Raw genomic sequence first — 16,567 nt, 5'->3', positions numbered from 1 at the left:
CAGGTTTACAGATAGCATTAGTGTACACCTTGTGATGACCAAGGTCCGGGTTAGAACTGATCTTCAGCAACCCATGCTGGTCGTAAGAGTTGACTAGCGGGATCGGGTAGTCAGACTCGGTGACGTGGTTGATTCATGTCATCGTTTCCCAATTGCGTTTATCGATGCTCATGATGTCAGTCACTGGATCGTCTGGTCTAGACATGATTACATACAGACATCCATAATATAGCTGGAACATAGCCGAGTGCGGCGTTAAACACCAAACAAACATCAGATAATTAATTATATCTGAGAAATATGCATTGTCCACTAAGCGTACGTGAAATAGGATGACTTGTATATATTTGTCACGCAAGGGGTTTGAACAAGATGACAGAACAGTCAGTCACGGAATCCATCTGCGATATGTTCCAGCCTGTGGTTTCTTTTAAAAGCTAAATTAAACCATGGATTCAGTTGGTTTAAATACTGCTACTTGTATAAAAGGAGGTTCATAGAACATTTCAGTAACAAATTCAATATTGCACAGATAGTGTATTTCCGTCACATCTTTTCATATAGTTTTAACAGCCTTGGAACTTCACAGATGTATTCATATTTCAAAACATAATAAATCATGTACAAAAGTGAGACGTTTGTGCATTATATGCTCCAACCACCAGCGAGGAACAGATTAACATAATGGGTGCTGCTATAGAACATGCATATATATTCAAGAATAATATATAATTAATAAAATACAATAATCATTCAAAACTATCATGGAATCAAAGCTATGAAATTCCGCACATCCTCATCCATGTTGAAAAGTAAATAGATACATATACAATGTCCACTAATAACCAGTCTCGATTATCCAACAAAACAGATTCCAGTGGGTGCACAATAGTATGGGTTATTTGTTGATATAATTTGAACTCGATCATGATCAAGTCCTCCACTGGATAAGTATGTTTAAACAACTGGTGTTCATTGTACAGCTGCTGACAGAAAAGCAAACATAAGTCTCCAACACAAATCACATCATGGCATATGGTACACTAACAAAACACCAATGCAATTTACATATTGTTACCATTTTGCAAAATATAGATGTGATATTCATGTAGATATAGATGAGTTACACAGTAGAGGCAATTAAGGATATTGGCTGATCACTATCCACACAAAAGACAATTTATTTCTTCATTACAGTACACATCTTTTTGCGACACCAGTCCGCTTTGCTGCTGAATGGATGACGAACAACTGCTGGTTAGTTAGTGAGTGAGTGAGTGAGTGAGTGAGTGAGTGAGTTGGGTTTAACGCCGTTATATATTGCTTTCTGTGGTACATATTCTGGCCTCTGGGTTGGCACGTATGTGACAGACCTAACCATGCCTGTCACCTTGATAGTGGACGCGAGATTATTCAGATTGGCTGGGACAAAGGATGTGCCCCTGCTTACAAATTCCACTTTCTTTGGCTCCTCAGCTAGTATGCCATTCAGTGAGGGTGTAGAGGAAAGCATCAGATGAAGATCCTCGATGTTATCGGCCATGCTTCTCATCTGTCTAATGTACTCTGTTGAGGATCTCACCTTCGCCAGCAGCTCTCTGGTTGACTGGAGGATCTCTTCCGTCAGCTTTACATCAGCGCCGGTTCTCTTCTCCACGTCTGACAAAAGAGTTGCTTTCCTTTGTTGCAACTCCTCTAACATCTTCTCAAAGCATTTGTTGATGTCCTGTCTGGCGGCAAGTGCTGACACGTGCATGTTGTCGACTTTGTGTAACAATTCTTGTTCTGTTTGACTCAGTTCTACAGCCTTTTCGTCAAGTTGACTTAACATGTTATCAACATGTATTGATTTTTCTTGGTGTGCTTTATCCACAGGTACAAACATGTGTCCCGCTCCTTCTCGGTGCTCCTCTACAGTGCAGGAAACACATATGATCTTCTCGCAGGTATTGCAGAAGTACTCCTGACGCTGTGGGTGATGGCCGCATTCGTGTAGTCGTCTCAAGGTCTGGATCGGCTGACCTTTAATCTCCTCAAATGTATGAGTTCTGTGATGTCGTGACAATCTGTGTTGATCATGGGTTATCTTGCATTCCTTGCATAAAAATACACAGCATTCTTCACAACGTGCTATTGCCTCGTTGCTGCTTGGGCAATCTGTACATACCACCCGCTCATTTCTTTGGATTTTCTGGTAGTCAAGTATCTTTGATGTGATAGGCTCAGTCGGAAGAGAGGTAACTCCATTATGAAGTTCGTGCTTGTGGTGACTGACAGGGCAGAGCAACGTCTTGTCTTCTTCTCTGTAGATCCGCTGTAAACATGGCTGACAGACACACTGTACACAACACGGCAGACGGCGGGGAAGGCGCGCGGCATCATCAAATTGTTCAGAACATACTGGACACACTGTGAGATAACTTTGGACATGTGACGACGAGAGAGAGTCAGACATTGTTCCTGCGAAAAGCACACACAACTTGCAATATTAATTTGTATGAAAGTCCTCTTACCTCATGCCCCCTATTTATATGAAAACATGCAATCCAATTATATCAATTAGTACAGAGAAAATAATTGTGATGGTTCATGATAGCGATTGATTTGATGCTAGCTCCTTTCGTGTAAAGGTGGTAGAGTTTAATGAAAACATGATTATTAATGTTTTCAATACCTTAAATGAAAATTGCCTTGATATAAATATAACCCGTGTAGATCCGGGGTAGAATGGTCTTCAGTAACACGTGCCGTAAAAGACGACCATGCTTGTCGTAAGAGGCGATTAACGGGATCGGGTGGTCAGGCTCGCTGACTTGGTTGATACATGTCATCGTATCCCAACTGTGTGGATCGATGCGCATGATGTCAATCACTTGATTGTCTGGTCCAGTATCGAGTGCGGCGTTAAGCAAAAAACATATATATATATATATATATATATATATATATATATATATATATATATATATATATATATATATATATTGTGTGTATATGTGAAATTTAATTTGTTAAATGAAACAAATTATAAAGGACATGTTGAAAGGTGCGTCAAACCTTCCTAATTTTAAACCTTAAGTCTCAAGTGGTAAGACACACTGACGCTACAACTGGGACCTACCGTTCTGTAATAGTGATCTGTGGTCGCAGCACCCTGACATCCTGACATACAGACATAGACACGATCGAATTGTCTTTCATGAGCCAAGGGAGATGCAGATATATGTGGGCGGCACAGATCAAAGTGACTGGAACACGGACACAGAGTATGGTTTGGATGTACAAAGTCCACACATATCATGTTGATAACCCGTGCACATGTGACCTCATATAGAACATTAGGCTGTTGTGTCTATCATTATCAATGACAAATACCTTTCAAAAGTGTAAGGTCTCGATATCAGCGCCCATGTATGAGTCATGTAGGAAACTAGCTTCGAGCATATAGGATTCTATTGATGATCGTTGCGTGGTCAGTGTCTGTGACTTTGCTGATGGCATAAACATTTCAAAACGTTTGATGTACAATCGAGCATGGTCTCTCTAAGAAGATTCCAAAGAACTCCGTGCAACGCTTGTTCTTTGATCAGGGCTACAACACTCAAAGCCTCAGTATTGCTTCCTATTGGTTTAAACACATGGAGGACAGTTGACGCATTTGGTAGTGATTTACATCTATATAAAAAAAAAACATGCTTATTTTGGAGAGGGAATCGTACAATGGAATTTATAATATCTATATATATTATGATTATGGAATTGGGTTTCATAGCTTTTCTTGTATATGTTAAATTGTATAGTGCGTATAGTCCGTTGGGAACGCCAGAAACCTATGATTGTTGGTTCGAATTCCGTTTTGCCCCAATTATGTTTCTAGGTTTGTCAGCATCATACCCGTGCTCGTGGGTTTCAACGAAGTGGTAAACGTCTGAGACCTGCATCACTTCGGGCTTTCCCACATTAAACTGACACGCCGTGATATAACTGGAATACTGTTACAAGTGGCGTTAAACCCAACTCACTCACTCACTGTTGCCCAGTCTGTGTATTTGGTGTGAGGTTGGAAATCGGAAATCAAGTAAACGAATAAGGTTTAACTGTATAGATACAATGTACAGTTCACAAAGGAAACAGAAGCTACAACATCAGGATTTGACACAGGATTTTCAAACAAGCAAGAGCTTTACTTAGCAGGTAAATGTTTATGCTTCAGGTGATCTCATACAGAAAATATTTTAATGAAAATCCCCCTTGGAAGTGCAAGATTATATACATTTTCAGCTCCTGCTGCAGAGCCAGATATTTTGTAAAATAAATGTATGAGCCTGAATTGTTTTTAAGAAAAACACCTTGCAGCCAGGTAGTTTTTGTGGCAGACAATTTTTTTACAACAGTCTGAAGCATAATATTGAATGTCAGCGTTGCTTGCCCTTCCGGTAGCACGCCACAAAAATGCATGCAAAGGCTAGTTAGTCATGGGTTCGTGCGAACCAACACAGGAACAAATGCCCTCCATATGTCTACATTCTACATTGTTCAGCACCACTACCATCATTTCCAAACAGCCTAGTGGTTAAAGCGTTCGCTCGTCACGCCGATGGTCCGGGTTCGATTCCCGACATGGGTACAATGTGTGAAGCCCATTTCTGGTGTCCCCCTCCGTGATATTGCTGGAATATTTCTAAAAGCGGCCTAAAACTGTACTCACTCACACACTCACTCATTTCCAAACAAATCGCGTGCTCATGATCACTGACAATGGTGTGTGGGAAATTTATGTTCAAACACTTTATTTACAAAAATCTATTGTTAAAATGTTAATATGTTCTACAGATTCTACAGATTAAAGTTGGCAAAGGTTCCTTGGATTTTGTGGCCGGATATCAGTTCTCCTCTTACAACCGCTGTTGTGGGATCACAAACATACATCATAACCCACAGTGGTCTGTCAAATTCTACATCTGTAACAGTGGTGTACACTGAATTGTCAATGGCATTAACAACTAATATTTTGTCACTAGCTCCATCCAGTAGAAAGTATAGCTGAAGGTCATAAGACTGTCCAACTCTGTTCTCAGTGAGTAGAAGGTGCTTGAGGAACTTTTTATTGTAGTTTACCCAAAGACACAGCTGTTGGTTGTGGGTGGAGCATGTTGCAACATATACACTCAGTCCAATGTGTTGCAGCCGGACAGCATCTTCAGGAGAGGAGGTCAGGGCTATCTCTTGTATAAGTTTATTACTTCCTACCAATGTCTTTATAGATAACCGCAACTTTATTCCAAACACGCAACGCTGCCCAGGACTGTTTCGGACCACCAAAGGTCTCGACGCCAGACATGATCTGGCATTTCGTATCCGACATCCTGTGTTCGGAGAAATAACGGCCGGTCTTGTGTTTGTGATTACACATTCAGAAACGTCAATAATGCATTTTGCAGTGTTTGTGTCCCATTCAAGAGTCGGGCCTGTGATGACAAAAACATTCGTAATAAATACCAACACATCTGCTTGTAGCTAACATATATTTCACTTGGTACGTTTTTTACCCACAATTTAGTCAATCTACCAAATGAAAGTTATAAGGCGCCGCGATTCGCTGTGCAGAGTTGCGTCCCTTGGGCATGCCAGAAACCTATGATTGTGGGTTCGAATCCCGATTCGTCCCGATTATGTTTCTAGGTATGTCAGCACCATACCCGTGCTCGTGGGTTCACCGAAGTGGTAAACGTCTGAGACCTGCATCACTTCGGGCTTTCCTCCCACATTAAGTTGACACGCCGTGATATAACTGGAATAATGTTAAAAGCGGCATTAAACCCAACTCACTCACTCACTCACTATAAGCTATCATTGATATATGTTGTATTAATTTAGAAGTGTTAAAGCCAAGGCGTTCGTTCTGGGGTTTAATATATATAACTTCAAGATTATTACACGTATCACGTGCATTCACGCGCGCGAGGGTGTGTATGTACGTGTGTATGTATGTGTGTGTGGTGTAGGACGACTGCCGAGTTTAAAGTGCTAGCCAACTGAGATACCATGCCACAGTTTAACATGAATACCCCACACAGTATGCTGACTCCGAGACGACCTGTCCTAGTTTTGTCCCCTTAGTGCCGGGCGCCAGGTAGGGTAACAACAAGTACCATCTTTTAATGTCTTTTGGTATGACGTGACTGGGGATCGAACCCCCGACATTCCGCTCTCCGGACGTTCTATCCACTACACCAAGGAGGCTTTCTCTCCTACATACTTCTATTACATAACATTCATAGATCAGGCAACACATGCATGATATGCAACATTGCTAACGCGACCACTGATAAAACTTCTGTACTAAACTATCAAAAGTTAAGCACAAAGCTCAGATCTCGAAAGCGGTCGTAACCTCTCGAAATCAACTGACAGATACAAAACTAATGGATAATATCTTGTAACATCATGGCTTTAAGGGCGTAGATCTTACATGTTATCTCCTGGTCAGACATCCTCCGGTCCATGTCGATCACTGAAACAAGATATTAATCTTTATGTGTGTCGCATGTACACGTACTGCCTGCTCTCACTATTGTTATCCGTTATAACAGCATCGCGGGATGAAACAGAAGTACAAACTTCACTGGACGGGGTAGTGTCATTCTGATACATGTGAATATTTGCCGTAGTCATCACCATGGGCATCAGTTTTGCTCCCCTTCTTACTTATCTGTTCTTTTTGTATATGGATCAGAATTTCTGCCCTGCCAGGCAAAGTCAGCACAAGGTAATTTGGATAATACGTTTGATCTCATATAATTCCATTATGGCCAAATAGCCAATTCCCTTCCACTGATTTACCAACATGAAGTCATCGATCCCAATTGCGTGGAACGATGCTCATGATATCAGTCACTGGATTGTCTGGTCCAGACTCGATTATTTACTGACCGCCGTGATATAGCTGGAATAGTGCTGAGTGCGGCGTTAAACAACAAACCAACCAACCATCCAACCAACATGAAGTAGAAATAAAAGAGACAAATGATACCGCCTCATCAGTTTCATATTTATATTTATGAATAAAGATTTAGAATAACCAAACAAATTCACCAGACCGTATAACAAGAGTGATGACATCAACTTTCCAGTAGTCAACTTTCTCTTTATGTCAAGCAGAATCTATCGGGTCCGGTCTTTGGGGTTTTTAGATTGTTTTGAGGTGCAATCGAGCATGCTGTTCTTTGACGATTTCAAAGAGAGTCATAGGACTCTTGCTCAAAAGTTGTTTGAGCAAAGTTACAACATTGAAGGCCTCAGTAAATTTTTAAAAAACATGTATGGTAGACACATGGATGACATTTCCAAATTTGACGCATCAGTGACAAGAATGATGCAAATCCCTGTTTTGACTTGTACCATGTGTTCCCGAGTTTTTGCAGGTGAACACGTTGATTCTCGTGATAAACAACATTTCTCACTTGTTCAGATGCATCGGAACTCCAAACCTTAATACAGAATGTCGTAAATGCCATATTTGGGGGAGCTGGGGTTACAGTATGCATGTCCAGTGCCAATATTGAGTTGTAAGCTGTTGGATAGGTTGCTGGGGATAGATTGTTGTTTAATGTTAAAAAGGTTGGGATGACTATGGCAAAGAAAATTTGGGATAGACCTTTTTTCCTTACTGGTTTTGCCCATGTTGGATCTTATAAGAAAAGGATCTGTTGTTCAGGTGTTTCATTGTGTTTGTACACATTGTGACAGTTGTGAAATTGAGGATGAGTATGATATTTTATTTACATGAGAACCAAAAATCTATTGTTCCAAAATAGGTCTTTACCAACTATGACCCGTGAAGATCCGGGATAGAATAGGTCTTCAGCGACCCATGCTTGCAGTAAAAGGTGACTATGCTTGTCGTAAGAGGCGACTAACGGGATCGGGTGGTCAGGCTCGCTGACTTGGTTGATGCATGTCGTCGATCTCAATTGCTTTGATCAATGCTCATGAAATTAATCACTGGATTGTCTGGCCTAGACTCGATTATTTACAGACCGCCGTCATATAGCTGGAATATTGCTGAGTGCGGCGTTAAACAACAAACCAACCAACCAACCAACCAACCAACCAACTTTACCAAATATTGCTCGAATTTATAAATGTAAAGAACTCCTTGTCAATATTTTACAGTAAAAGCAGCAAAGTCAAATCACGCGTGTTTAACATGTAGTATTGCAGTTATTTTGAGTTATGTCCCTTGTGTACGCTTCGTACACTTACTTGTCTACTACATTAGACATTCATACTGTCTGTCTATCGTATCTATTATTACCATGAGAAATATAGTATGTAGTACTACCTACCTGAAGGTAACTCGGCTGGTTCCACAATGATAGCGGTGTATGCTGCAGAATCTTCCACACCATGCGACGTCTCTGTTGGGGAGAACGTGACTGATCTGACCATTCCTGCACCCTTGATAGTATCCTGAAGATGTTTTACATTTGCTTGGACAAAATTAACTCCAGTCCTGACGAAGGGTATTTCCTTTGGTGACTCCTCCTTCAACATGTATTCATGTATTGATCCCAATACTTGCAGATATTCTATCCTGTCAGCTGTGCTGCTCATCTGTCTCGTGTATTCTATAGATGACCTCGATTCCTCAGCAGTAGTCTTGTTGCATCCAGCGCCTGCTCTGTTAGCTTGAGACTTTTAGCTGATTTCTCCTCAACATCAGACAGAAGGATTTTTCGTCTTTGCTTCAGAACATCGGTCAAGTTGTCAAAGACTCTGTTGATATCATCTCTTGATACGCGCTTTGACAGTTCGATGTCCTCTATCTTCTTGTTAAGATCTGACTCTGCTTTGCTCAGTCTTTTCGTCTTTTCCTCCATCTTGACCAAAACTTCATCAGTGGATTTCATCTTCTCCTTGTGTGCTTCATCTACGGACACGACCCAGTGATCCTTCCCATTATTATGATCTACTACAGTGCAGGACACACAGACTACCTTGTCACAAGTGTTACAGTAGAATTGTAGAGGTTGTTGGTGCTGGGTACAATGATGAAGACGACGGTAACTCTGTACAGGTCGGCCCTTCATCTCATCAAAGGTATTGATAGTGTGGGCTTTTGTTACCATATTTCGTTTGTGAGCATTTAGGCAGATGGAACATAAAAATGTTCCACAGTTGTCACACTGGGCTACAGCTGTTTCCTTGTCAGGACAATCTGTACATGGAAGATGGAGACCTTTCTGGATCTTGAGGTAGTCCAGAATCTTCAGGATGACAGTCTCTTTGGGAAGAGATTTAACACCTCCTTTCAGGTAATGTCGCTGTCGACACATAGGGCAGTCTAAGACTGTTGTGCCTCTACAGCAGGTTTCTAGACAGGGTTGACATAAGGACTGTACACAGCACGGCATACGACGGGGAATTCGTGTCGACTCATCAAAGTGTTCTGTACATATTGGACACTCGGTCAGATGATCCTTGATCACAGCAACTGAGACAAGATCAGACATGATGTCTGGCAAAGGAAAATCATCACGATTATGTTATATGAAATTGAAATAGATCTGTAATGAGGTAGTCCTGATGGGTATGTACTGAAGTTGTTAAGCATTCAATGAGCAAAGGCATAGTTGGGAAACAATGACAACTCAAATACCCACAAAGAGGAAACTCTATATGATTTGCTTCTAAGAGCAGACATATATACACACCCGTACACATACATATTGACATGTCATCAACCCATACGTCTGTTAAAATGTAGTATACATGTTTTATACAGTTGTTGATAAGAGACAAGAACAGATTCGGGATTTCACATGTTTTGCCTCAAGTAAAACCCCAGTGCAGTGGGTAATCAAGCGATATTATAATAGTTTATTTCGCCCCGGATGATTACCTGAGTGGTGTTGGGCTTTAGTCTGCTTTAAAACACTATTTCAGTAATATAAGGACATGTCAGCTTAATGTGGGAGGAACGTTTAAAGTAACAGTGTAGAAACTCACGAGCTTGAATAAGGTGCAGACAAACAAAGAGCAATTTATTGGGGTGAATATGGGATTCGAACAAATAATCCTGGTTACCTGCAAAACGTCTAATGGGAAATCACAATAACAAAGGTCTGAACTCTAGCACACATATATGCGTGCCAATGTACTCCATTAATGCACACGCAAAGTAGCTACGTTTACACGTTAAATACACCTATATCTATTTTATTCTTACAGTTTTAAGATATCACACTTCTGGTGGGAATGACATTAACCATACATGTCATCTTTACTTGTGGAAAGGGACCGCCCATTTCTAAATAAAGCAATGAGCCCTGAATATTTTGTATTAAAAACACTTTGAAAAAATGTTACTTTGTGGCAAACAAGTGTATTTTATTCAAACAGTATGATGCATTTTAGGTTTGTTTCGAGCAATGAGAGGGACAATGTTTTATTCGATACAAATCAAATCAAATGGTCGGACCCTAAAGGACACACCAAAAAATGCCTTGCACGATTCTAATTAGCAAGTTGTAATGTCAACAACAAGTTGTCATGAATAAAAATAATAAAACATTTTTTTTATAATTTTATAACTTAATTGTATTATCGTCTCTTTCAAAGAGGAAACTGCCGTTATAAACTGTATCATTTGTATGCAAAAGATATGCCTTTGTTAAGTCACATCGACATCAAACCACTACTGCCTAGAACGTCATAATCGTCGCCAAAATGATTAAATATCATACGTATGTTGTGTCCTTAAACCTACACTGGTCTTAAATCTACAATATTCATGAGTAGGCGTGGCTTATGTATGCACGTAACACTATCTTCCGCAAAGCTAGTTAAACGAGCGCATCGCTGTCTCGGCTGTCATTGCGTGATACGATGTTTAACTCACAATCTGCACATCAGGTATATAACATGTAGTTTATGTATCTTTGAAGATTGTGCTGTACTGTATTTGCAAGCCTCGACTTCGGACAGATCGAAATTTACGCGAATTACTGAGTCAAACCAACTCGCCCATCTCCGAAACATTCAGTGATGCACAGTAGCCCTGATCGAAACATTGACATGTCTTTGCTATTACTTTCATACCCAACACAGTAAAAACCTCTTGTCACCAAGCCCCATACTAATACAAAACATCTTTCCCTACTTGTTATATGCAAGAGCAAAGCAATCTCTGCGCATGGCAAAAGTTGTTCAACTACAAGATAGAACTATATTTTATTTATTTCCGAAACCCTGATAAGATTCCAGGTTGTCCTAGAAACAAAGAGTTATCATGCTTGTAAAATAAAATCCAAATAGCACCTAGAGCAATGTTTATTAATCAGGCCCAGGGCTCAGGCATTTAGGACTTGCCAAATCATTCTAGACTTGAGTTCCTTTCTCTATTTATTCTTATGTGTCGGAGAGAGAGAGGTTCAGGAATGTGCAATAGAATATATAAAGTAAAACATGTTACAAACAATTCCAGGTATTAGAGTGACACAAATTTTATCTCCAAACAGTATATGATATGATGCCCTATTTGTATAAAATACACTCTTCAAAAAAGAAACGCATAGGTGTTTTGAGAATTTCAATTAGATTTTTTCCCCAGCAATCGTCATAAAGACAATTCTTATGTTTGGTTCCCGTTAAACATGTCATGTTTGTTGTGCATAGCGCGCAAGCACATCTCAAAATGGTTTTTTTGTAAACGTTTATCAGCAAAAATGCAAAGGATGCTTGAAAATCTCTTTCAGAAAAAGTTTTCAGCACAATGCACCTGCAAATTGTTGGAAACAATAGTAGAGACACTGACTATAAAAGACCGCACAAAATTCAACAGTTCATTACGAATTTTCGGACGTGAACGGAGATCGAAAAATGCCAAGATTAACTGTAGCTGATCGAAATATCGCCATTGGACGTTTGGAAGCAAGGGAGTCCCAGTCTGCCGTTGCAAGACACTTCAACGTTCACTAAAGCACCATATCTCGACTATGGAATCGATATACCCGCACTAATTCGACTCATAATTTATAATAATTTATTTATAATGCCTTTAGGATCAATTTTCATCTCAATAAAACATTGCTATTATTCATAATGCCTTTGGGATCAATCTTCATCCCAATAATCATTGCTATTATTCATAATGCCTGTTGGTTAAATCTTCATCCCAATAAAACATTTCTACTATTCATAATGCCTTTGGGGTCAATCTTCATCTCCATAAAACATTACTATTATTTATAATGCCCTTGGGGTCAATCTTCATCCCAATAAACATTACGATTTTTTGTAATGCCTGTTGGTTGAATCTTTATCCCAATAAACATTACTATTATATATATGAAAGTTGGTTTGAATCTTACTACTGCTTATAATGCCAGTGGGGATACATCCCCAATAAAACAGTACTGTTATTTATGCCTGTGGGCCTGCGACTATATATGCTTTTGGTGAGAGCCGACTAGAAGGATCGGGTTGTCAGGCTCGCTGACTTGGCTGATGCTTGTCATCATATCCCAATGGGTTAGATACATGTTCATGATGGTGATCACTGGATTGTCTGTCCCGGAGTCTATTATTTACAGGCCGCCGTTATGCAGCTTGAATATTGCTGAGTGCGCCGAAAAACAACTGAACAAACAAAAATCATTAATATTAAGGATGCCTACACTAAACGCTACTTCGATATGTATTCGTTAAGACTGAGGTTTTATGTTCATTTTCGCAAGATGCTTCAACGTACAGCACCTCAACAATAGTGTTGTTATGACGTACTGGTGTGAAAAAATAAAGAAAGAAATACTTTCAAATACCTTATAGATTTTATTTTATTTTTAATATATTTAGCACTTGTTTTCAGTATTAAATTTCCAGGATCAAATGACAAAAAGAAATGTGGCAGTCTAAGAGATTACATAACATTCTTGCCCAAAAACACAATCTTTCAGCCCCACTTTGTAATATACAGTTCGCTTTGTTCATTTCACAAGGATTCGCTGATATGATCGTTTGCTTATTTAACAAAGAAGTTACAGGTTGTTTAGGTTCTAGTGATTGTACCGCAAACAAATGAGTGCCGGTGTCCCGGTATAAACTCTCCCCCTTACAAATTCTCCCCCCGGAGATTTTATACCGGTACAGATTCTCCCCCGGAGAATCTGTTCTGAAATAAAATCTTCCCCGGGCGGATATATTTCGCGCCCCCCTCAGTATAAAGTCTCCCCCCTGATTATTCGGTTTGTTACAATGTCTTTTAGTACTATTTTCTTTAAATAGTTATCTTTAATGTAAGGAGGCCTAGGGTTACTTTAAGAAATAGATTATGAAAGGATGGGACAAAAGATGGGAGACAAGAGTCTCTACAGAGTTTGTTGTTTCTAATACAGTTATTGTTGTCTGTATACATTTTTTTTAATATACCAGTTTGAGTCTACATGTGAACACAATCGATGGTTGAAATGTTTGTCTAAGAACAAAACATGAACTAATTCTCAAAAACTCAAATGTATAAAGTAAACTTCATCTTAGATTGACTGATGTATTTTCAATCTTTATTCAGCACTGACGATGCCACAGCCCTATAGTACGAAGCATTAAGTTTATGAATAATCACCATTGATTTTGACTCCATAAACTGTCATAAAGTATTCATAAAGGGGTCATCTCAACTTGCAAAATGATTGACATAGTCCTTTATAGAGCGAGGATTGGGCTGTTTTCCCACCCGATTGACTGATATTACAACATTCTCATGGTTCAGAATGGTACAATGAATGGTAAAGCATGCAAATTACACTAATACGCGACATTACATAAGAAAATACCATATCTCCGTTGAAACATAAAACCAATATTTATGAGTCTACATATTGATATAAGACTTTATCACTGTGTCAAATTCTAAAATTTTATATATAAACTTTCGGACAGTTCAGTTCAAAATTCTTCAACCTTTAATACATCACAGGATTTGTAGCTAGACGACGGGAATCTACAGTCTTGACTGTGTGTTTTCTCTGATGAGAATGTTTCTCACCGACCTTAGCGTGTAGGGGTGGGATGTCCTGGGCAGGAAATGACGGTGTTTTGACTTCTCGTCTTTCATTAATTAACGTTTTGGGCATCCCTTATTAACCTTTACTAATTCATGTTAAAACAACACAGGGTGTTTTCTGGAAGTGGACAATCGCGAATGTCATAGGGCTGACAAGACACGTGTTAATAACTGTCCTAGAACTTCTTAAGTTACTAAACATTCTTTATATCTTACGACTAGTATTATATCTACCTATATACCACTTTATTGTCTCATATTGCGGTAGTTAAAGAAAGCGCAGTGCTCAAAGTGAAGCCCCTTTCACTCCACATTCTCAACATCATCTCTATCAGAAGTGTTTGGCAACTATTGAACTGCATAGCAAGTACTTATAAAACGACCGGGGGAGATTTTATTTCGTAGGGTGGGGGAGAGTTTATTTCGAGAGGGGCGGAACTGTACAGGTATAAATTCGCCGGGGGGGGGGAGATTTTATTCTGGGGGCAAATATATTTCGTGACACCGGCATATACGCTGTATGGTGTCACAACTCGGCAGAAGTCCGATGCACTTCCGCGTTCAGGTGAGATGCAGCGCGTACGAAACAAGTGTGACGTGGTCACGTTGATACGGCGTCTAATAGAGAAAATATGGTACATACGGTGAATGCTATTGAAGTCGCTGTAAAACCCCTGAATCCCCTCAACCTATTAACTAGCTATTCCACCAGAAAAGCTGCTGCATTACAAACGTTAATCACCCCCTAACCTCCACCCCAAGACACTCTCCCATTAACAGACAGATCAACATACTTACCTTACGAGAACTGACAGCAGAGAGTACAGTTGGTTGCCTATATACATGTACACAAACAATACTGGACCTTCGCCTTATCTGCACACGCGCAGTAGCTACTTTCGTTATCAGAACAACCCGGAAAACACGAATACCTCGTATGGCGTGTCCCATACAACGGTAAAGTAGGTCAGCTGTGACAATGTACTTCGATCGTGCCGTGTGGGCACACTTGCGCCTCGTGCAGACGGTTGAGATATGAATTCATACCAGTATCAAGGATAATGTGTAGGCTGTCTCACTGTCCCAAAAGCATATTCCTTCCCCTTCCCCAGCCCTTACTGTTATGATATATACCTAAATAACGCAAGTCTAGATTTTTCACAAAACTCTCATCTCACTGTGGCTCCTATTCAATTTATGTGGTGTTGCTTGTTTCTATCAAAAGTATATATTTTCAAAGATTAACTGTTAGTGTAGGTTAATGTGGATTTTCACACTGAGCGAGCGGAACAAGTTAACTCAAGAACTGTATAGCTGTGAATATGTGATATCTATCTTGCTTGATCTATGTGTTTGTATTTTTTGATAAACTGGTCGAAATTATTCCAGAAGAGGAGGTAAAATTCCCATGTACTGACTATATGGATGAATACACTTTTGCGGACACAAGCATTGAAATGTTTGTATGTTTTTGAAGATTTTGTATATGTTGTATATGCCCAATTTCAGCTTTATTTGGAACGTCATACTGAGTGAGAGGAACACCTTTAAACCTTTTAATCTAAATCCATCATATATATCATGGTTGAGGGGGTAAATCATATGATTACTTTGAGAAGTCTTGAAACGGTCATTTTGCTGGAAAATAATAATAAACAAAGGACCTGTCAATAATAAAACCAAAAAATTCATAATCATACGCAATCCTTGCTAAAAGCTAAATCCATTGCACGATTCCGATTACATATAAGTAATACAATGGAAACAAAACCAGAAGAGGTATACCTAGTTTTGTGTATGACAGACCCCTAATTGTTGCAATTATGGGCATTTTAATCCTGGAAAATATATGATCTCTCTTGTAGAAAACGCACTGATGTATTAAATTAGGAGTGTTTAGTTAGGTTTGTTGTGAATGCTGGCTAAAATACTGAATAAAATGGTGAATGGAATGATGTACTCACCAACCTAGCACCAAATGGAAAACAGGGAGCATAGCAAAGTACATAGACAGCTTCCTGCAAGACATCAGGAACACTCAACCGAACTTCTACAGATCACTAATCAGATTAAAAAATAGACTACGGTTGTAAGGCCTTTCAGCATCAGCACTGTTTTGAGCCGCCTCGACAGAATACAACACAAAGCCCAAATGCTAGCACTACAGTTGAAACAGGAGAACTCCCATTGAAAGGAGGAACAAAAAGCCCTTTGGTAAAAAAATATATGACAAGACACCCGAGATGAAGACCTAGATCTGCATGTGTTTCGTTACCAGTTCTTGGTTTAGGCATAAATTGTCTTGACTCGGGTCCACTCTCCTACCCAGAGTTCCATATGAAAATTCCTTTTTGATTAGTTATAATGTACACATGGGGCAGCTGTGTAATAGATTACGGATCATCTGATGTGGGTTATATGGGATTTCCCCTTCACTGAATGAGTGTTATAAAGGACACAGTTAAGGACAAATAGACACCTGTCAAACTTTTACTCCACTGA

General features: G+C 39.6%; 1 pseudogene; it reads right to left on the bottom strand.

Moving 5' to 3' along the window:
- Nucleotides 1-4,835: 4,835 nt before the first annotated feature.
- Nucleotides 4,836-14,901, bottom strand: LOC139455876 (E3 ubiquitin-protein ligase TRIM45-like; annotated as a pseudogene).
- Nucleotides 14,902-16,567: the final 1,666 nt, after the last annotated feature.

Source organism: Haliotis cracherodii, unplaced genomic scaffold (assembly GCF_022045235.1).
Source record: "Haliotis cracherodii isolate W230 unplaced genomic scaffold, xgHalCrac1.p SCAF_11, whole genome shotgun sequence".
NCBI classification, from domain to species: Eukaryota; Metazoa; Mollusca; class Gastropoda; order Lepetellida; family Haliotidae; genus Haliotis; species Haliotis cracherodii.
The sequence above is the reverse complement of the archived record's forward strand: the minus strand, read 5'-3'. Positions and strand labels throughout refer to the sequence as shown.